General features: G+C 41.4%; 1 long non-coding RNA gene across 2 annotated transcripts in view; it reads left to right on the top strand.

Annotated features, from left to right (window-relative positions):
- Positions 1-394: 394 nt before the first annotated feature.
- LOC144245989 (uncharacterized) overlaps positions 395-21713 on the top strand; it is a 76905-nt gene continuing 55586 nt past the window's right edge. The window contains exons 1-2 of one of the 2 annotated variants that reach the window (XR_013339581.1): positions 395-790; positions 891-1005. This is a non-coding gene — a long non-coding RNA (uncharacterized LOC144245989). Of the gene's footprint in view, positions 791-842; positions 1006-21713 lie in introns of those variants that run through there. The other variant, XR_013339580.1, reaches the window with a different exon arrangement.

Below are 21713 nucleotides of genomic sequence, written 5' to 3'. Positions count from 1 at the left end.
GGTAATCTTGCGTTCAGCATAATCACAATTAAATACATGCAGTATTGGGTTTAGGGTCTTAGTGGGATGTATTGTGTTAGAAGCAAGAAAAAACAATGCGTTTGTTATTAATTTTTGTTTTATTTTAGACCTTTACTTACTTGAGGTTCTCTGGTTTTGTGGCTAACCCTGAGGATCTTTCTGCAAAGCTAACAGTGATTGCTTTACTTTTCAGTAAAAAATAAAAAATGAGAGAGAAGGCCACACATAACTTTTCTCTCCTTCAGGTATTCCAGAAAGTTCTTGCTTTACTAAGATCCATCTGGCAAATTAACAAAAATCTCTGTCCCCAGATGATCAGTGATAAGATACTCTGCTGGGAACTGATGTGATGATGCAATTCTAAGAGCGAAGTGCTTGTTCCAGCATTGACTCTTGGTGACCTACACTGGACTGAATTCAGACAGGGCTGCTGCAGCCAGCAGCAGCTGGCTGCAAAGTTATAGCAGCATACATTTTCCAGAGCATACAAAAAGTCTGCTGTAAGGATTAATCCAAAAGGAAAGAAAACATGCTTGGAAACATTGCCTCTGGGTTGGGTTGTGTCCTTCTGCCTATTGCAGGAAGAGGACACAAGAACTCTGCTGCCTGAAAGAAAGATCTAAAGAAGTGAGTTTTGTCATGGAAAGGTTTGATTTTTGTTCTGTTCTCAGGGCACCGTGTTAAAGAGGTGTTTGTATATCTTGGTGACATCAGTTCAAACAAACCATTAAACATTCTGGGTTTTCAAATTCCTATTACATGAGACAAGGTAGGGAATGCATTGGGAAGTCAAACGTCTACCAAAATACTGAACCAACCAGCCAGGCAAAAGCTTACAAAATTGTTGCTGACAGTGTTTTTTCCTACAGGTTAAATTAGTTGCAATCTTCAAAAATCTTCATTGATATCTTACAGGATGATGTGTTAGACAGAGATCCTGTCTGTGGACTGAGATCTCACCATTTTATAAGATCCTTCCTAAAGGTAAGTTTAAGAAAAAATGTTCCAGTTTAGAGTCTGTTAATGTCTGAATTCTGTTAAAGAATAAGTATTGGGTGTACTCCAATTCATCCTGGTTCTCTCTACTGAGTTTGCAGATAGTGGTTTGCTCCAATAGCAATCCAGAAAAACCACCATTTGATCATTAATGAGATATGCTTCTCTAAAGCTGCTGGCTATCACTTTTCTGCTCCTTCTCCAAGCATTAGCAAAGTCTGACATCTCATTCCTCTGCACAAAGCAATTGTGTGCAGCAGCTCCACAATTAGATGAATGCTTTATATACGGCAAACTTTTTCTATCTTCCATTCTTGGCATATTGATAAAAAGAATGCTAATGTGCCACCCATAAAATAAGGGTAAACAGGCAATGCGCTATTTATATTCTGTGGTTAGACTCAAAAAAATCAATATTGTTTTACCTAAAACCATGAAGTTGCCTCTTGATTACTGTCTAAGATTTTTTATAAGAAGGAGTTGAGCATGCTTGGCTTTTCAGCAACAGGGGAAGTGCTATAATGTATAGGTAGGAGAATCAATAGTACCAAGCACAAACTAAGATATATTGCATAGTGAGGTGTGTGAAAGGTCCTGGGGCCTGTGACAAATTGGTCTGTCCAGCAGTACAGGACTTTCTTTTGATCCTTCATATAGCTCTCCTTATTTCTTGACTAAATGGAATGCAGATCCCATAGAAAGTGGAAGAAGGTAGAGTCCTTGAGAGTAAATGCTAAGTACATTTTTGCAAGAGATAAGGCAGAATGTAGCCAATTTATACACAAATGAAGAGTTTACACACCAGGAGAGAAATGGCTCTTTGAAAGCCTCTTAAAGGCATAATTGCAGCTGATTATTGAGTTATGCAATAACCAGTATTATTGAATACTAACGAGAATGAAAGATAGGTGGACACTTAAAAATTCTGCAGTTTTTGCGTTCAAGGGATGTCTGCCAAAAGTAAGTTTGTCTGAAAGCAATGTGACTATTTCTGGCAATTAATTTTGAGATATGGTTGACATTTTCAGTAGTTTTAAGTTGACTCAGGCAGAGAAGTCTTAGTTATGAAACTGCATAACAGCAGTAGGGGAAGCTCCACACAGCAGTCAAAACTACTTGAATTAATGTTGATTATAAAGTGTGACATTTTTAACAGAAGAAGGAAAAAGCAACACTGGAAACTTCCCATAGTGCTGTGAGGATAAGGTGTTACGTTTGTTATCCTAGGGAGCAGATGAGTCTGATCAAAGGCAAAATTGTGACTTGAGAAAGAGATTGAGAGCAAGAGTGTGTGAAATGGATGATGTAGAATAATTCTCAGTGGTCAGACTCTGTGGAGCTGATGGAGATGTTGAACAGGGGCTGAATGCTGACCCTTGCAGGCCCTAGCCTGTCCAGTGTCTGTCATTTTGATGCTATTTATTGGCAGTTCTTCTCCAGAGCTGAGGTTATCATAGTTGCGTCTGGTCTAGTGGAGACAGGAAGTGTATGAAGAATGGTGGAAAGACAGGCTTTACTTGGGAACCTTTGCTTAATGGCCATTATGATAATATTACCTCCTGCTGTCCTGCCTTTGACAGTGCTCAGTAATGAGCTAAAAGAGAAGGACAGACTTAGCGGTGCTCCTTATGGTGAAACTCTCTCAGTTTTCAGTAGTGTGTTGCATTCTGGAGCTGAAGCTGGTATCCTTGAGCTTAATAGCCCTTGATGGATCTCTTACATGACTTGGTGCAGCTGCTTTTGGACTCTGTTCAGTGCTGACATTTGCAGTATCTAGGTGGCAATGTGCTCCACAGCTGAATATTAACTAATCCAAGAAACAATCTTTTCCCCCTTTGTTTCATGGTAACTTTCTCATGGTTTTATTTAGGGTTCTCTCATTTGCCTATTTCTCTCTCTCTGTTACTACTTCTCTCTTCAATAAAAAAGGTGTTGTTTTCAGATCTATAAATACCCTTTGCATGTGACCTCCCAAAGAGATTCTGGTATTTTAAAATGTTAGTCAAACAACATTTCCTGAAGGCCAGTGATGTCCATTTGTTGAGTTGGTTGTGTGGTGGGATGGGTGATGGTGACTTACTGCTGCTGACACTTGCAGGGCCTCATGAGAGAGAAGTTAATTACTGGGCCCTTCAGGACTGTCTTGAAAGCAGTTAGACTGACCATTTAAGTATCATTATGTGTAGGTGGGAGATGGAGATATGGTCTAAGAGGCTGTGGTATGACTCAGATGTTGTACTGTGCAGTTAGGATCATAAACTAAATAAAACCATAATCTGTTAGAAATCTTGCATCTGAGTAGTAACTGACAGATGCAGTTTATCTAAAATCTGTAACCGTGTCTCATCCAAGTATTTGTAAGAAGAAACAAGTCAACCTGACTAAGAGTTTCAAGATTGGTCTCATAGTAGTAGTGCCACTGGTAGATGAGTTCGTCTACTTAAGAGACTTTAATTTCTAGAAAACTACACTGGAGTAACTGCTTCAGTGATCTCTGCCTGCCTAATACTGTTGCTTTTTATGACAGACAAGGTAGGTCTTCCTGTTTACTTTCCCAACCAACAAGTCAGTCAAGTAACCTTTTAGGAAATACTGTAGGCCACTTCTGAAGCATGCCTCACTGCATGGAAACCTTTATTCCTGGGATGAATGATATTCTTAGATATTCATGGGAAATAAACAGCAATAATCCTGACAGGAGGTGTTGGCAGAATGAAGTGTGAAAAGGAAGCGATTAAAGATAAAAGGCAATCTCAGGAGTTACCTGTTGCTCCTTGTGTGATTATAGGTGTGGCTGGAACAGGTCACAACACAACGTAGCACCTGCCAACAACAAGCAAATAGAGATTCTGAGTTTGTGCCTCTCCCAGGTTGGCCCCCTGTTATATAACCAGGCCGGTCACATCAAATAAAGTACTTGGTGCTTAAGACATGCTTTTTAGCTTTGACTGTGTTTCTGTGTAGACAGTGCTAGGTGTCTTATAAGCAAAGCTTAGGTGATTCCTACATCAAGCTTCTACAACATTTCATGTTAAAACCTTGACCTTCCTTTTGGTTATAATTATGCAGTGAATGAGGCAGGAGTCTAGGCAGTATGTGATCATGTAATAAGAACTGCCTCATAATGACAAGGGTGGAAAATGGTGGTTGCACCATCCACCTTCATTAGTGTATTTCTCAACCACTGTGAGTTTCACGGGTTGCTTCGTTTTTTCATTTTTCTTTTAGTGCCAATGGCCACCTTTCTTACAAAGTTAGTAAAAGTTTTAGGTAACACTGTACATACTCTTTACATAAAGAAGGTCGTGCATGTTTTCTGTGTGATAGTCAAAGTATCATTCTGACTTCAGGATAACAGATGTGTATGACAAATGTAGGCTATGTATTTTGTGTGTACTATCATCTTGCATTTCTCTGCATAGAAAACCTGAATCCTTGGGCTTTGGGAAAAGAGTCAGAAAAAATGAAATAATGGTTAGTACCTAGATTATAAGGGAGCTCTCTGAAGCTAGCTTTCCTCCAGTTTACTGCCTGGAATTGCTACCCCTCCACACCAATTACGTAGCTTATCCTTTTCAGCCTCCATCCACCCTGACATGTCTTCAGAGAAATCTTCTAAGTCAATGCAGAAGAGAGACGTTTTCTTGTGGGGAGCAGGATGTGCAGGTCTTGCATGGGACATGCTCTTTTCACAAATAAGTAGCCTTTATCTGAGACCTGTCATTTACATTTTAAATTATGTGGTCAAGAGATGAGTGGACTATCCAGTGTAATTAGGACATGCATATGTAGCAGGTGAGTTCACAGGTCCAGATCTGAGAATCCCTAAACCAATTGTGGTGAGAGGAGGAGGTAGAGGGAGGAGATCTTGGTGCTCCATACTGAAACCCCTCCATGCCCAGGTCTGTGTCTGTTCTCTGCTCTTTTAGATGGAGAGAGATTATCACTCTCCCTTATTTATTCCTACCCTTTTCTTTCCTCTTTGTGATTCCTTTGTCCTTGTGTTTGCCTTTGTTGCCAGGTCTCAGCTTGCTCAGGCTTTTCAATAGTTTGCCTAGGTTTAATCTTCTTTGAAAGGTCAGTCACAGGATGAGCACTGTGTCAGGGCAGTTTTGGTCAATCTGGTGCTCTGCAGTTTGGGAAGTTCACAGATTAGCTAGAGCAACCAAATTTACCAGGAGCAGAATGCATCACTTATGCAAGTCAAGATACTCAGCAGAACGATTTAGACATAATCACTGAGGTAAGAGGGTGGTTCCGGGATGTACCCACTGTTCTTTAAATATTAGCTCATCAAATCAGCAGTAAGTAAGCATAAGGAGCAGACTAATTAGCTAAGCAGGTTTTTTTTGTTGATGAGTCTCTAAGGCACTGCCCTGCTTGCGATGAAAAAAGACCGATCTCCCATCTTGCAAACTGCTGCGGAGAAATTTGCTTAGACACCAGAAATGTTGCTGCATTCCCTCACCTGGAGAGGGAGTAATTGTTTGGGACACACATGATTTGCAGTTCAAATTCCAGCTCCTCCCTGGGTAGGTCTGTTTACTCTAAACTGTTGGCTGAGTTTGGGTCTAAGGGCACTTGCACACACACAAAGGGCAAACAGGTTTGACTTGACTGAGGACTTCACAGCGGGGAGGTTGAAGGCAAATTGCAAAGCCCCAGCAAATGAAAGACATGAAAAATGAAGGAGCATAGTTATGTTTAAAAAGCCTTAAGTATATCCAACTTTTTGTTTCCTTTACTCACGGCTTTGAAGGGAAACTGGCATAAGAGGAAAAGAATAGCTAGACTGCTCCCAGAAGATGTGTATCTTTGCCCAGGCTGTCCTGTGCAGTGCTTCCCCATGTTGTTTCATTCCTGCATTAAACAAGACTAAGTGGCTTTACCCTTGGAGCTGTCAACTCTGGGAAGGATTTGGACCATCAAAACAATGACTGAACTATTTTTCAAAGTTTCTAGGATTAAATGCTAGTTCTCAGTCATGCCTCCCTATCATTTCACTGTAGATACGCACATACATTCTTTGAAAACACAGACCAGTAATCACATGCATTTTTAATTGCTCGTAAAGTTAAAGTTTCCTTTGCTAACAACTTTCAAAGCAGTTTTTCTGTGTTGTTTCTAATGTTTGGGCAGAACAGTCCTTACAGATGTAACACAAAATCTGAACTGTAGTTCGCTTTAGGAGATGTCTCTCACCAATAGGCTGATGGAAATGTTTCTGATGTGAAGGGAGGGAGTCTGCAGAAAGAGGTGAGCTCTGACTCCCATTTTTGGAGCTCATAAAGGCTGTGTTTGCATTAGCTTTGCCAAGTGTGCACTACTGAAGGCTTTGCACTGCCTTGGGGGCTCAGTGGAAGCTGTGCCTGAGGAGGGCTCTCATGTAGGCATGAGGTTATGGAAGCTGGTCAAAACACAGCTGTGAATCCTGACAGCATTTGACACAAGAGTGAACTGTTGACTCCAAGCCTCAGTTTGCACCTGCTCTAAGAGCTCTGCACTGCCACAGCACCTCCTGGTGCTGCCCCTAACAGCACCTACACCTGCGCCCCTCAGGTTAGAGCTAGGGCCCACGGTTTTGCTAAGGAAATGATGGTTTGGAAAATTTTCTGCTCTCATCTGGGAAGCAAAACAGAGACAACTTCTTTGATTAAAAAGACATGGTATGGGAAATAAAATGAAGTATAAACAAGACACCAAGGGAGACAACATCCATGTTATTTGATATGATCCATACAAAGAAAGAGAAAATTGAAGTCCACCAAATATTCATCTCACTGAAGCAAATTGAGTAGATGAAGTAAATGATATGTGAGGAAAAGCTACATTACCCAGTATAAAATTTCAAATTTATTTACTTCGGGAAATACAAAATATTAATTTGTTGGAACTCTGTACCAGCTCTCAGTGAATATTCCCTAGTTTTAAGGAAACACATAGCATATGAATCCCTATAAAAGTTTTGAAAGTGAAGTGTAATTTTGCTTTTCACAAGGATTAATATTCAGCAAAAAGAGCTATACTGAGTCCAACACTGTTGGTATAGTTTGTATATTGGCAAAAATAAAAATGGTAGAACTTGTGTGGAGAGTAGGTCAGGAAAGCCAACAGAAAAGTGCTTTCTGGAGACACCACTTTGAGAGAGGAGAGTGATTGTGGACTAAGGCTTGGAGTAGGAAGGTAAAGACAAATTCTGCAACTTTGTGTTGAAAGGTAGCTTGAGCCAAAAGAAATTAATAATGCTACAAAAAGGGAATCACACAACATGCTGAGTTGGAAGGGGTCCACAAGGATCATTGAGTCAAACTCCTGGCACTGCACAAGTCACCCCAAAAATCACACCATGTGCCTGAGAGCACTTTCCAAACACTTCTTTAACTCTGTCAGGCTTGGTGTTGTGAGCACTTCCTTGGGGAGCCTGTTCTAGTGCATAGCCACCATCTGGGTGAAGAACCTTTCTCTAATGTCCAACCTAAACCTCCTCTTGCACAGCTTCAGGCCATCCCCTTGGTTCCTGTCACTGGTCACCACAGAGAGGAGATCAGTGCCTGTCCCTCCTGTTGCCCTCATGAGGAAGCTCTAGACTGTGATGAGGATTGTGCCTTGTCAGTGTTCATTCTCACCTGTTGTAATAATGAGAGCTCTTCTTTTTGGGTGGTTTTTTTATTTTTTTGTTTTGTTTTGTTTTAGTGGGTTTTTTTGGACTGATTGCTTGGTTTTTTGGCTGTTATTTGCTCTGTGAAAGGAAAAGTGAGTGCTGGACATGGTGCCCTTGGGAGCACAAGGGGCCACATGACAGGGATATGGAATGAAGGAAAATGCTTTCTTCCTGCAACTTTGAGCTGTTGCAATGGTGCTGGTGCAAGTGAGGAACGACTGAAAGCTCTGACAGCAGCTGAGGATTTAACTCTCCCATACTGGACCTCTTAAATAGACCAAGGAAATGAGCACTGTGAGTTGGTATTGCAGGCAATTCACAGGTATATCCAGGCCCTTCTGTACATAGGAAGCTTTTGCTCGCTCTTGTGTATGTGCTGCCATGGGTTGTTCTCCTGTTCATTTGCGAGGCATCTGCTGAAATTTAGTGACATCACTTGTGCTTTTATTTTAACCCCAGGAACCCTGGGCTGTTTGCAGATTTGAAAACTAGTGGCAGTGTCTGAGATGTTTGTAATTTTCTCTTGGGGAACAAAGAAGAAAACTATCCCTTTTGTGAGTCACTGCTGATATTCAAAACTATATACTGTAAAATACATAGTAAAATGTTTCTATAAAAGAAAAAGAATTGTATCTATTCCCCAGGAACAGTGCTGGCCATCCAGAAGTAAAGCAAGTATTTTCACTGAAGAGACAGAGGCTCTTCTCCCCAAGAAGCCTTTCTTTTTCCTCCATCAGTGTGTATAAAAGACATACAAAGCCAGCTGCTCAGATGGATTAGAAAGCACTGCACCATGTCAATGGGCACCCTTGTTTGTGTTGTTGAGAAGAGATTTTTAGTTAAGAAAGAAAGAAAGAAATGCCTCCCCTGTAATCGCCACTAACGAGGAGACCCTAGTGAAGTTTTTGTTTTTTAAAAGGCTTTGGCAAAAGACATTTTGGACTTTTGGATTAGTTTATGTTCCCTCCTACTCCCCACTTGATCCTTGAGGATTTGCCTGAGTCATAGATTTTTACTGGTCTTGTTAACTCTGTTGTTATTTTTTTTTCAGTCAAGAGGATAAAGAAATCTTTTGGCGAGAGCCACTCACGGGGGATTAGCTGAGAGTGGACTGAACAAGGTGGTGACTCCCCAGAGGGGGTGACCCCTGACTCCTGGGTCAGGCAGTGACTCATCTTTGCCTCGTAGCCAAGGCAAGATGAAGATTCCCTGCAAGTGTTTTCTCTGTCCTCACCGATGTCCTTCCATGCAGTGACAGGCAGGGCAGAAGATGAGCTCTGTTATGACAGCTGCTGTTCCACAAAACTGGGGGAAATGATAAAGTGGATAGAATATCAAAGGGTATAGGAACTGTTATTGGAAGGAAACCATAACCTCTTTTACAACCTAAAGGGACCTGTCTGCTTTCCTCCTGTATAATTTTCAGAGCTGCAAGGGTTTTCACTGCACAGCAGCAGTGCTTCAATTCATTGAAGAGCTGAAAGGTGGCAAGAGTGGCATTTGAAGAAGTTTTTGCTGTAGATGTTAACTCTACCCAGTATGATGGTATCGTGGATGTTGTGGTGGTGGCAGAAGGTTATGAGTGAGCTGCTTGCACAAGCTTTATGAATTGAACTTGCTCACTTTGGCTGGGAAGTTACAAGCAATGCATTTGGGATGCAAAACACAGTATGAAGTAAAGCCAAAAATCAAACTGAAAGCTGACATGTATCAGAGGTCAGACTGTGTGTGTAAGGCTAATATGTAGATGAGTATCATTGAGCAAATGAGTTATGCAGACTAACTCTGCTTTTGATAAAATGGGTTAAGTACTTAAGATATCCACTGTTTTACAGTCTTTGAAATCCTGACTCTTTACCGAAGCAGTCAACTGCATCCTTTTATCAGGTTATCAAAGGCTTGGATCAATTCATGATTAATAAATGTCCAACCTCCTCTACTGAAAGGTCTGTCAGTCATTGTAGCGTACTGAAACAAGAAACAGCTGTGGAGAAGGAACCTTTCCCTCCTAGGTATTGTTAAGGAAAACTAAAAAAAAGGTTTTCATGGTTGGAAGGGGGTGTCAGCTCACACAGTCAGGTTCAGTCATGTGTGTTATTTTTTGTGTGAAGAAACCGAACAGAGCTAAGCAAACCTCCAGTGAGCATTGCACCTTAAAATTACATTTTCCACGTCACAGAAATTAAGCTCCAATGGAATTTTGCTGCCCTGGCATTCAAAGAATAGAGGGATAGGGGAAAGAGTAGTATTAAATATACTACAGATACTTAAGTATATATGTATTTGATACATATTCATATGCAAATACAAACATGTAAGATTTTTGCTTTCTGGCTACTAATTAGAAGTTGTTTTCTTGTGCATGGTAGAGCAATGGTCTTAGAGGCCTTATAAAAGGAACAGGCTGCAGGAGCTATATAAAGGCAATTAGATAGGATCTCTGTGCATGAGGATGCATGCAAATAGGAAGAAGTTGTCTGAAATGCTGCCAAGGAGCAGGAGTAGTCAGGGATGGACAGGTGATCTGCAAGGAGGACAGAAAAAGGAAGGCCTTTAGGATTAAGCATATGACAAATTTTGTGCCTTTCCAGTATCTCCTTTATCACTGACTCTGTGCAGATCTCTTTTGGGTTTGTTTTTTTTTCCAAAAACCCCCACCTGGTTGCAGGTGGTGACTCAGTACACGTAATGCCCACTCAGTACACACAACTTAAAACTGTTAGCCATGGGCAAGCACAGAAAGCTGTAGCATGTATTTCTCCACCACCAGCAACTGAAATACATGCATCAAACTCACTTTTTGCCTTGGCTGTCCATAGGGTATTAGATAAGATTCAGAGTGTCCCTGTTGGTTGTCAGGGCTTTTCCTTACTGGGCTGAGGGTTCATGGCATATTGCTGAAAGCTCAAGGAGAAGGGTTGCATCTGTTTCACTCTTTGTCTGCAAAGAAACTTCCTTCCATCAGGGTCAGACTGCTGAAGGTAAAACAACAACATGTTACAGCTGATCATCTCTTGTGCTGGGCTATCCAGGGCCCTATTCTGCTCCCATGACTCCTCTCCCCTGCACCTGGCCAGCAGCATGTCTAGCACTAGTCAGGCCCTGCGTGAAACAGATTCAACCCGCTGGCCTGGAAGAAAACTAAAGTGACAAAAATGTTAAATTGTTTGCTCCTGGGTTAATGAACTGAATCAGCTCAGTGAAGGCTCTAATGAACATTAGTTTGGTGCAAGAGAAAGGGTGTGTTAGCATGGCTGAGATAGAGAGAAGAAAGGGCAGGGCTGGAGCATGGGACAGTGCTACTTTTGGCAGTGATGAACTGTGAGAGTGACTCAACTCTGACATGTAACTTCCCCGGGGGGCTCAGTATGTGACCATGAAACAGGAACTCCTTCCAGCAGAAGCTGCACCATTGCCTGTCATTATCATAAACAGCCAGCAGCATGTGTGCTGAAGCAAGAGATCCCAGTGCACACACAGGACTCCCAAATTAATTCAGAGACATAGCAAAGCACACATGGATAGATGTTGGCCACATGGGTGAAAATGCTACTGCAAGTCATTCCCAAAATGTAAAAGTAAAGGTTGTTTCAGAACTTACTGGTGGGAGGAGTGTGTGTGTGTGTGACATAAGTACTCAAGATGAAGGGAGATGTATATCATATTCAGTCTCCCAATAATCATTATAAAGGCACCGTCTTCCCAAAGAAGAAATGCTGTTTCTGTAGAATATGATGAAAGGGTGTTAATCACAGACTAATTTCCTTAGAAATTTCATGAGTTTTCAGAGTATTCCAGGCCTGTGAGAACCCCGGCCTTATTCTGGGGTCCCATTTGGTGGTGAAATTCCTCCTCCAACCTGTGCTTCCAAAGAAAAACTGCGCAGGCTCTTGCTGTTCGGTCTCAAGGCAGTTTATTGTTGGTTATCTAAAAGATTGTCTTCTCGGGCTGCGGCTGCTTGGTCAGCAGCCCAGGCAGAGGCACACACACACCCTGACACCCTCCCTGTCTGCTGCTTTCTTCTTCTCCCCCCACCCAGGGCTGCTGCTATCTTTTATATGATATATTATGTATTACATGTTTATAGTTTTCCCCCAATACCCACTACCTATATTACAAAGTGCTTTTCTACTCTAAACCAATCTGTGAGTGCCAACATCACCAAGAACATGGAGGTAAGGAAAAAGGAGGAAGGACAGGATCAGCCCACTTTCCTCCATCTTAGAACTTCTGACCCCCATGTACAAAGTAAAAACCCCCCTGTACAAGTGTTAAAACCCCCCTGTACAATACTAAAAAAAATTCCCCTCTGTTTTGTAACTACTTTTACTATACTATCTAACCCTTTGTGACTGCTTGTTCACCTCCAAAGTTGGTAACTCATTCCATGGCTCAAACTCAAAATCACAGCTGTTTCCAGCTGCCTGCCAGGGTCTAAAATGCTTCTGACCAAGGCCTGGAACCTCTAAAAATGTCTGAGAGACATTTTGAATTCCAACACAGGCCTAGCATTTATTTTGGTTCTGAAAACCATTTTTATCACAGCTTTATTAAGGTTCATGTCATAAACATTTTCAAGCTCTCTTTCATATCAGCTAGCCAAATTCTTTTTAGTTGTGTTGTTCTAGAGGTCAGGGCTGAGACCTTTATGTCAGAAGGTGATCCAAGAATTTGGGCAGAGTATTGTGTTCTAATTCATTGAAAGTAGGAAGAAGAAAGTTTTAATTTCATAGTGTGTTCACAGGCTCAGTGAGTCTTAACAATCAGGAGTAATAAGTAGTATGAGTTAAGATTGTTCTTTACTAAAAGAGGAAGGTTAGAAACAAGATTTTTACTCTAATGTGTTTTCCAGTTGCCATTTCATCCTTAACTTGCAAGGTTTTTTTTTGTTGTCCTCTTTTGTTTGGTATGTGTAGCTAAAGCTAACAGAGAATTAACATATTGCTCTGTACATGTAAGGTATTTGTTGCTCATAATGTAAGGTCAACCCATTTTTTAAATAGTAAAATTCTGGAGGGAGCAAACTGTGCAAATTCCAATGTGAGTGGGAAACCACTTTCACCCCTTCTCACCTTGCACTTGGTGTTATTGACAGGCTTCCCATCACCTCTGTGCTTCATTTGCAATGGTGTGGTCTTTGGCAGAAGAGGTGAAAGTGCTTCAGCCCTGGGTTGGCTGCAGAGACTGGTGCAGCACTCAGCCTTTCCTCAAGCTCTAGTACGGTGCTGCAGGACTGATGGGGCAGTCTGTGGGCTGGAGTTAGACCTAGCTGGCTGAACCAGGCTTACTGGTAGTAACTTGCCACTGAAGGCTGTGAAATGGCACTTGAGGATATCACACATTGTGGGGTCACCTGCTAACCAACTAGCAGCTTTCCTGCTAAAACAGAACATCACACAAAGCTCTCTCTGCCGAGACTGTATCAGAGAAGGAATGAGCTGTGCATTTTTGCACTGGTTACACTTCAAGGGATAGCCCTTAAACTTCAGAAAATAAACATGCATTTTTGTTCATTTTGATAAACCCAGCCCATCTTTAATACTCTTTCAACTGAGTTGTACCTTTTATTGGTATAGCTGAAGTGTGTAGGGTAGAGACATCAGAAAAAGCCAGACACTGTAGTGTTGTCCTTGATACATTCAGGATTTAAGTATTTCCTCAGATACTCCTGTGGCTTTAGGAAACCTTGGGCCTTGCCCCAGTTTAGTCACATTTACAAAATTTGTCACTATTTTAGCAAGAGTTCTGCTCTTGCCAGAGCTGGCTTTTAGCTTTCACACATTATTGGTGTTAGCACAGTGATTTCTCCTTATGTTGATAAAAACAACAGCCCTTATTCACAGGAGAACTACTGAAGACTCTTATTCTTCTTTTACTCATAAATGTTTATTTTTTTCTTCTTTTACTCATAAATGCCCTTTGAAATAAATCTGCAAATGTAAGATATAATTCAGATCAGCTGGAGCAATACATTTAGTGGATCATGCACAGAAAGTAGGTGTTCCTTGTATGTCATCCAGGGTTTCCTTTTTGAAATGTTCTTGGCTAAAACATGATGCTTTTGTGTGGACAGGAGTACTGATACCCGGTTGGTCCACCCAGCCCACCACTAACCACCTGGAATTAAGTTATTTTTTTAGTTGGCAGATTTTCTCTAAGCAAAATGGTTCTGATTTGGCAGCTGGATGGAAATATCTGGCATGCTTTCATCCTCGATTGGTGACATTGTAGGTTAAGGCAAGTGTGCTGCAAACATGTGGTTTGTTTGTATTTTTGCAAAGGAGGTGATGACAGGTCTAGCTGAGTTACACAGGCATAGGCCACCCAACCTCCACATTTAAGATCTCCTAAAAGATTGGCATATCTTGAAGCTGGGAATTGGTTAAATCTGTATTGAATTGGAAGTATATCCACAAAATCTGAACATAGACCCCAACGGGACTGTTGAATCTGGCATATTTACTTAACCAAGGTTTGCAATAAAATGCATGATGTATGCTGATATTCTTTTCCAAGTGCCATGAAGTATTTCTTCAGCATTGTTTGATAGGTCTTTATAATGACAGCCTCACTGGGGACTCTTCAGGGTTTCTTTGCACCTCTTCCCAGATGGCAAAATGATCTGCTCTCCTTTGCTGCTCTTTTGTCTGAGCTCAGGCAAACTAAATAAAGAGCATTTTGGAATCACCTTTCCCTGGGTCTATGTGCTGTCTAGGCTGTCACCTTTGGATTTCTACAGGAGGCAAGCAAATTGCAAACGTGGACAAGAAAAAGGACAAAACCAGATTTTTTTCCCTCCTCACATTCCTCACAGATTAAGAGAACTTTCTTCACTTTTCCTGATCCAATAAATAAATTCCTGGAATGAGTAGGACCATGGTGGAGTGATAGTTCTGTATGTTGTTAGATTGTGCTGTCTTCAGAGAAGTTGATCCTGAGAACTCCCTCAGGTCCCATTGGGGTGAGAGTCCCTGACCCTGTGAGTGGCTGGCAGGCTGCCCCATGCCAGTGGGCTGTAATTCTGAGTGCTCAGCATCACGTTTGACTTTGTACATGAGTTTGACCTTGCTGCAAGGCCCTCAGTCTCTGAAATTTCCACACATTTTTGGCAGCAGAACAGTGTTCAAATGATATTAAAAGAGATAATGTGAAGCTGACAACTGAGTGTCAACAGGGTCCCAGTTGTCAATCTTTCCTCTAGTTGCCCTGTTCTGGTGGAGGCCAGCTTGTTGACCAGAGTGTCTCAATCCCCTGATGTTTTTCTGGGTGTTATTTGTCCATGGTTTAGCACAGAGACCAGTGATGTGGGGGCCATAGGCTGAAATAAATTTCCCAATTTTTCTGTATAAAAAATTGTGTGCATGATCCTCTCTTTGTGTAAAGCTCCAGTGAGCTTTTGAACATGGGAGCTGTTAATGTGACAGGGCTGGGATTTTACCCCAGGTGTTTTTACAACTGCATTTTTAATCTGCTCTGAGCAGCTTCAGACAGAACTGTGATTTAAAATACCTAAGCAGGTCTCTGCAAGCTCTGTCCCTGTGCTGCATTTCACAGCATTGTGCTGGTGTTACACACAGGCATAGGCAGAGGGAAGAAGGGGAGAGGGAGTGGTGGGCAGACAGTCTGCAGGGACATAGAAATAGGGAGCTTGCTTCAAATCCTTCAAGTAATAAAACAGGGGTTTGCTTACAGGCCAACAAAGCAGCCACCGGCCGAGGCTCCCAGCAATCGTCCTGAGGCATTGTAATCCTTGAAGAAAATTTTCCTTCCAGCTCTCAGCATTCACTTTACACTACTTCCATCTGTACCTTTCTTGTTGCCTCCCATCTCGGTGGTCTGTTCTGCTTGAATGTGATTCCTGGGCGTGCTGCACTCCTGCACCCTCCTGTTACATTGGGAAATGCCTTACCCATTACTTTTAAATAATGTACACAGTAGAAACAACATTGGTTTTCCAAAAAATAAAAATTAAAAAAATAAAAAAACCCACAGTGTAGAGATTCAGACCTGTTCATTCCTTGCCTTTTAGTTCTGGGGTTCTGCTTTGATCTAGCCTCACAAACGTTAGGTCTGAACTTGTGCCAGTGTCTGATCTGACAGTGTTTTGGTTTGAAGAAACATGCCTTTTATTTTAATTTTTTTTTTTTCATGAGAAAAATTTAACTTGAGTGGTTTGAGGGTGAATATTTTAAGTATTTGGAACAGTTTCTGTGATATGAAACTGTGTGATCCATAGCTGTTGAAATGCAAGTGATGACCAAACCCTGTGCTTTCTCCCCCTGCAGTCAGAAAAAGGCCTGAGACCAAGACACTTGGGGAATCCTCCTAGGGTCTTTTAGTAGGTTCATTAGCAAGTAAAACAAATGTAAATCAGTTTAAATAGAAAGCTAGGTTAAAGTTATGTGGTGGATAGTTCAAGAGGTGCCTTGGAGAAAGCCATTGCCAGCCTTTGCTGTCACCTCACCTGGGCAGCTCCCCATCTGCAGAGGGTGCCTGCTGAACCTTGTGCTTTATGCTGCACGTTGTGGGGGGACTGCTCGGGCAGGCTACCTGGAGCAAAGAGATGAGCCTTTTGTCCCGAGACACTTAATCATTCCCTCTTGTTTTGATCATGGGGCTGTTCTGGCAACGTTTTGGGCAAATTTTTCTCACCGCTTGAGGTGTTACTTGGGTTCAATTCTGTTTGAAGGAAGAATTCCTTGTGCTGGAGCCTATCCTTAAGTAGCTCCAACTGTTTTGGTGAATGTAAATCATAGCTTTGTGTTACTTACAGCTTTTCATTGCTGTCTACTTGACAGCTATTTTTGCTAGAAGGTGTATTTTGAGAACCAAATTATTTATGTATATGTAGAAAATGAAGTTTCTTTCAGCAGAGAAGCCTATTGGTAAAATCATATCCAATTTTCTTTTTGGTGACTGGTGTCCTAAGGCCATGGGAAGGCTTTGCAGACTAGACAGTTGTATTTTGAGCCTGGAGTACACTTGGCAGTAATATGAATTGCTGAAGATGTCTGGGAGAAATAATTTTCCCTCAGTGTCTTGCTGATCAGCTGGGTACACAACATGAACCCCTGAACAGCACACAGCAAGTACTTAGAGCTGGCTGCTGCCCCCAGACCTCACAGGCACATCACTCATGTGAAGAAGCAGCATTTGAAATGATGGGGTTGTCAGAGAACACTCAACTACATCTAAGTTTTAGGGGCCAAACTTAGTGTCCCAGTTTGATGTTTGGAAGGAGGAATCCTATGCAGAGCAGTTAATTTCTGGCAGTTGCTGTTGTCTTTATAAATGCCTCAGTCTGCCAAGGGTGTGTCCAGCTAGGACACTGATGTGCTCATCTTCTCACAGCCTTATGGAGACTTCCCTGAATCTTTGCAGAGGAGTTCAGGATGGCAGTCACTGTGGCTGGGATTGTGCAGTTCTGTGACTTAGAAAACCCCTCAGGTTTGTGCTGCCCACAGCCTTCTCTTTTAGCCAAGATTTGAGATGTGCTCCAGGTCAGGTTATGTGTCAGTCTCATCCTTGCCCTCCCTCCCATCTGCTCTCATACATGATTGCCACTTCTTTTGCTGCAATCCTGAAGTGACTCTACTGCATAGTGTCAGGGAGCTGATCTGGCCTAAAATTAACTTGAAAATGGAGGAGTAAGCTGTGTGAGCCTGCTCCCCAGGAGGTCACATAACTAGTGTTAGTGCTGGCCCATGGGAGAGAATGGAAACATCTATCCTAGAGAAAGAGGTGAGCTCTAGCTATGTGTTTAAAGCAATTATACTGCATGTGACCTCAGTGATTTTGATAGGTAATTTATAAATGTGATCTTTATCTAAGTCACTAATTATTAATATTACCATGTTTTTCCTGTAGCAATATCAGGAACTTTCAGTTGTGATTGCAGCCATGCTGTGCTTAGCTCTGTGTGCACACTGGAGGAAAATCACATGGTGTTTGCAGTCTCTGTAGATGTGACGAGCACCACCAATGGCAATATAAATGTGCTTCACTCAAAAGATCCACGCTGTTCCTGATGAGAATTCCCTCTCACCTCTCTTGCCCTGTGTTCTGTGCAAAAGGGTAGTAGTTTTTAAAAGGATGAAGGAAATATTGCATGCATAGTGCTGCTCTGTGAGATACACCTGCACAGTTAATGGAAACTATTCTGCTGCATTGTAGTCTTCTCCAGATCTAGTTAGCAAGGGATTTATCCTACAGAAGTTCATCTGATCTGCCAGTCTTGTCTTGAATGCTTCTGTGACAAGCCATTGAAGTGAGGTGTTGTCTTACCAAATGTTGTTTCAATTGCATTCTCCTAAAAATTCACCAAATGTTCTTTATTTCTTTTATCTGAGATAAAGAGAATAGTTTTGTCTTATCTTCCCTGTGGTGTTCATAACAATGTCAGCCAGGGTAAGCTGAGATTTATTGCAATTATTTTAAGTGAGATGTGACCCTGTCTTTTATGATCTGGGCTGTTAGTTGCTGAAAAGCTGCACCTATAGAGATGGGAACTGTATGGTGCCTTATAAAAGGCACTTCCATGCTATGATCAGCTCCTAGTACTTCTGGGAGTTGAGGTGTGTTCTTAGTTATTTTCTACAAATGGAAGGCAGTATTCCTCTACACGTAGCTTCAGTTTTGGTTGGATTTATCTGTCATTGGGCATTTCCCACTTGCTGAAACATTGTTCTGTGGTAGAAGTGTGAATGAATGAATGAATGTGAGTATCTGTCAGGTTTTCTGCCACCACTGCCTAGTGCCTGGCACTTCAACCTTGCCACAGCTTAGTTTGGTATTACCCTGGGCTGTGAACTGCAGTTGAAGACACAGATATGTAGACCCTGCAACTGGGCAGCAACATTGGGTGGAGAAGGGGAGAGCAGCAGGGGCTGGTATTCTTTTTAACCATTACTGTTGATCCTTTATTGCTGTACCATATAAAAACAAAATGAGTGAACTACAAGCTTTAAAGGGGTTTACAGCTGCCTTCTTTGTGAGGATCATGGTCACACATCTCAGTGTGTCATCTGTTGAGGGTCACACTGCATCAGCTGCAGGTGTGTTAGTGCTGTTTACTGCTGGATGAACAGTGTCATTTGAGGGGAAAAACTGAAAACATTTGAGGAATTGGCAATTTTGAGATGATTTAATCAATTGTGATCAGTTGGATCCCAGCAATCATTTAGGGAACAATTCCTTTAGTTCAATTCAGAACAGAACTCAAAAGTGAATGCATTATGTCTTGTTTCTTGTGTAAATACAAGCAGTATAAAATAATTTACATCAGATCTTGTCGTAAGAACTAGGGATTGTTTCCTTCCCCCATTTGGAAAATATAAAGATGCAATTAGATGTTACATAAATTGAATTTGACACAAGACAAACTAAGGAATTCCTGTTTCCTACCCCTGCTACTCACGCCTGTTTCTGCTGCCAGTTTTTTGCTGCTCTGTTGTGCTGATGCAACTGTTTGTGGGTCTATGCTGAAATGATCCAGGTTTCACATCTCCACACACAAAAATATCTAGCAGCAAAATGTTTTTTTTTACCTTATCAGCTCAGATCTGCAGATCCAATCCAATTTTATTTATACACATCCCTCCACAAAATCACACTTGTGTAAGGAATGTGGTACTGGACTGTGCTGTGGCTTTGAACACAGGAAAAATGGGTAGCAAAACAGGAGTCTTTTAACAGAATTATGTAAGCCAGTGATACTGGTAATTCCTGATGCACCCTCTGGTCTGAAACAGCGTTGACTTTCAGCTTGTATGCACACACAGGGACTGCAGATGGAAGTGGCCTCAGCTGGTGGACTGCCTATCAGTGGAGTAATACTCACCAAACATGATATCTAGTGGGGTCTACCTCATTCTCAGTTGTTTTTATACCTGCTTTATATTTAGCAAGAAAGCACCGGTGTTCTCTCACAGCCTGTTTGAATAATAGCAACTGTATTACATACAAAACTTAAACTCAACACAAAATGTCTTTAGTGACAGGAGTGAAAATGCAGTGTTGAGAAACTAACCTACTGACTCCCGTTCTGTGTCTGTGTTTAGCTGCCTAAATTCTCCACTCATGCCACAGCAGAAGATGATTGCTTCTTTTGTAGATCACTTAGCATTCTCCACCACTTTTGCTTATTAGCGTAGAAAAGACAGAATAATTCTTAAGGTGTAATGGCTTTTCTCTCAACCCATGCAGCTCCTGCCTCTAGGACAGTAAGGTTTGGGGCTAAGAGGCTGCACAGCTCTCTGAGCCTCTTTGAGTTCTGTACTGACATTTGACAGCCAGATTGTCAAGATGGGTTTACTCTTTTAAATGCAAGGTCTTTAAAAGGTATTAAGTCTGAACATCTCCTTGGACTGCATCCTGCATCCTTTCAGCCTGCTTAGGAGAGAATTTTACTTTTCCTCTAACCTCCACAGGATGGGGTAAATCAGAATAACTCCAGATTTTGCCTTCTCTGAGCATGCCAGATAGAATTAGTATGTAAAGCCTTACCAATTAAGAGAGATAATTACAAACTGGGATGCAGGGAACTCCCATTCACTTGCAGCATTCACCAGTTTAAAGTTTCTTCACAAGAGATGCAGGGATAACACTCCAGGGTGGGAACACTTCCTTTTAAAATTACTGAGCAACATTATTGTCTTAAATGTAAATTAGACAATTAGTGGGGGTCAAGAGACCACACAAAAGATTTTATTGGTTTGAATAAAATGCAGCCTGACATCAACTAGTATAGTAGCAACCAGATTTTCTGAGTAAGGATGAATCACCATATTAGATGCAACTTCACCTTCTGTCTCCCTCAAACATCTACTGTGTTCCCAATTTATTATAGGGCAGTAATTATTTAAATTCACCATTACTTGCTGTAAATACTGTATTTTACCTACTCTATTTCTACATAAGTGCTTGTTTATAATTTCTATGTAGTCTTCATTCTCTGCCTGATGTTTCTTTGACTTTTCTCTCCTTGATGCTTATTTTCTTATTTTCTTGTGGGGTTTTGCTTAGAAGTTATGCAGTCTATTTTTCAAAATCATAAAGGCACGAGTTTAACAGATTGTAAATTATAAGTCTTGAGTAGAGTTTTTGGCTAACATGCGTTGTTTTGGCTTTTACTACTTATTTGGCATACATTACCTCTTCATCCAGATGTAAGTAGTACTACTAAAGCAAAAAAAGCTGTAGCTGTACTACAGTAATGTTTTTCACAAAGTTCTTGTGTTAAGGGCTGTAGATCATCAAAGCAAAAGAAATCTGTTATTCTCCAGATTATATTTTGAATAGATAAGGCAGACAAATGATGAGAGAAAAGATGCCATATTGTCTGGATCATGTGCAAAATGAACAAGGGTACTGGGAAGATGTGGTGAGAACCCATGTGAAGTTTATAGTAAGCTGGAAACTGAAACCAAGTCATGTTTTATTGAACTGCAAGTAAGAACTACCTCCTTTTCCTCCAGATTCTCCCACCCTACATTTTGGATTGGCATTATTATTACAGCTTTAGATAATAATAATATGTAAAGTTTTACCTGAAGAGAATGTGGAAATTTTTTATTAGATCCCTAATTTCTGGGAAATGTGGTTCAAAAATCATTGTCTTTTATTTACACATGAGAAAGTTCTTGCCAGCCAACCATGGATACAGGGCTTCTCCCAAGTGCAAGGCACTGCAAGGTGTTTAAACCAGCAGAGCTGGAAGGGAAGAGAAGGACTGGCCCTGCCAGTTAGGGAGATGGAGCTAAATAAATTGAACACTTTATGCAGTGGCAGGAGCTGAATCATGTGCCAGACAAAGCAGGCAGTAGGCATCGAGCCTGCAGTTAGCATCTACCAGTCACTAAGAAATATCTGATGACAGACATAAGGATGACAGAATTGGATTTTATTTAATTATTCAGGGGTCTGTGGGATTGCAATCCCATGCTTTTACTGCTAGAAGTGCAGCATGAGGCTGATGTGAAACCTAATATTTGCTTTCATGTCTCTTTGAAGCAGTACAGCACATGGCCTGGGCAGG

This window comes from Lonchura striata, chromosome 3, assembly GCF_046129695.1.
Source record: "Lonchura striata isolate bLonStr1 chromosome 3, bLonStr1.mat, whole genome shotgun sequence".
Taxonomy (NCBI): Eukaryota; Metazoa; Chordata; class Aves; order Passeriformes; family Estrildidae; genus Lonchura; species Lonchura striata.
This window is presented reverse-complemented; position numbering and strand designations above follow the sequence as displayed.